Here is a 1751-nt window from a genome sequence, read left to right on the forward strand (position 1 = left end):
CCGCCTTTGATTTGGGGGCCGAAGTAATGCCAGCTCCCAGCCCCGGCTTTAAAAACAGTGGAGTGTCGGTGCCAGAGGAATGCACGGCTCCGGGTGTTGGTACAAGACAGACTTTTGATGACTCACTGCAAATGCAAACAAAGATGGCAGCAGTACTGTTCGGTGTGCCGAGAGACGCTCGCGGTGCCGCGCAACCGAGACGGCCTGGAGACGTATAGCGCGGCTCTGCATATGAATTACCCAGTAAACTACCACCCCGCCATCCAGTAAGCAGAAAGAGGTGAGGGCAAGGGGCCAGGGAGGAAGAGACCCAGCCCCCCCTTCCCCCGGCGCCCTGCAGGCCCCAGTGCCCGCCTTCCCCCCTTCTTGGGGTCCCAGAGCAGCAGGCCCAGCTAGTCCGGCCCCAAAACCCCAGGTAATCACCCTGTACCCCCACTCCCCAGCCGGGGCAGCTCTCTTAAAGAAGTACAACTTTGTGATTACAAGCAGGGGCCAGGCCCGTGGTGGCCAGCAACCAGGAGCCCCCGAAGGACCTGCCCCGGGGAGGTGGCAGCCAAGGCACTGCCCCCAGGTTACCCGTGTGGCCAGGCCATTGGTGCGGGGTCCACAGCGTCCGCCGCCTACTGAACCCTTCCTGGGCAGGGGCGGCCGTGCTGTGCTTACTGCCTGTTTGGCTGCAGAGGACGTGGGACCTCGTTCTAGGCTCAAGCCCCCACCTGCTGGACAGTGTGGGCCCTGGGGCAGACCACTGGCCTGCCCAGCCTCAGTTTCCCTGCTTGCCACCAACTGTGGCAGCCTGCAAGAAGGGGCAGGGTCGAGAGTGGAGATGGCCAAGGAAGGTCTGTCTCCTGCAGCGCCCAGCATCGTCACCATCAGGCGATGTGGGGGCAAGGCGGGGGCGGGGGGGTGGGCTACAGGCAGCACCCCTCCCACCGTCCCTTCCGAGGCATCCGGAGAGAAAGAAAGAGCCGTCTGGCGCCTTCCCATTCACACACCGGGGGCTCAGCTTCCGAGACCAGCTGAAACGCTGCTGAATGGAGGCGGAGGGAAGCCGCCCCGCGAGCAGCGGCCGGCAGCGGCGGCCTGGTGCCTCCTGCAGGGGGCTGCTGACAACTCGGGGGGGTGGCGGCAACACAGGCCCGCATGTGGAGCGTTAACAGAAATGGTCCCCGCTCGGTGCTCTGGGGACCCGGGGGCTGTGTGGGGAGAGAGAGCGGGGCTTGGCCGGGCTTCCTCCAGCTTGAGGCCCATGCGGGGCGGCCATCATCTCAGCACCAGCCAGGTTTCACATCCCGGCTTGGCCTCGGCCACCAGGTGACGGACCGAGGGCCCTTACGCACCGCACTCTCGGGTCCATGTGGACGCCCGGGTCTGCACGCCTCCCCTCACCCCCACTGGGTAGCCTTGCCAGGCCCCCCAGACTGGGCTGTGTCATCCTGGTGGTCCCCTTTTCCTGGGGCCCAGAAGAAGCCCACTAGCTCCAAGATGAGGGACTGGGGCCTCGGGGGGCGGGGTGTGTGTGTGCGGGCACAGCCCCATGTGCCTGCCCAGCCACAAAGGGGGGCAGACTGGGCACACATGGAGCCAGTGTGGAGAAACAGAGGGACACTCAGAGGCCCAAGGACAGTGGGGCCCGTGATGGGTAGGGAAGGGCAGGGGCCAACCCTGGCCTGGGTGCAGGACACCCAGCCTTCCACCGCCCTCCACGAGCTCTCCCCTCCGCTGTGCTGCACCCAGGCCCTCCCTGGGTG

The sequence above is a fragment of the Neophocaena asiaeorientalis genome, unplaced genomic scaffold (assembly GCF_003031525.2).
Source record: "Neophocaena asiaeorientalis asiaeorientalis breed wild unplaced genomic scaffold, Neophocaena_asiaeorientalis_V1.1 scaffold78, whole genome shotgun sequence".
In the NCBI taxonomy this organism is placed as follows: domain Eukaryota; kingdom Metazoa; phylum Chordata; class Mammalia; order Artiodactyla; family Phocoenidae; genus Neophocaena; species Neophocaena asiaeorientalis.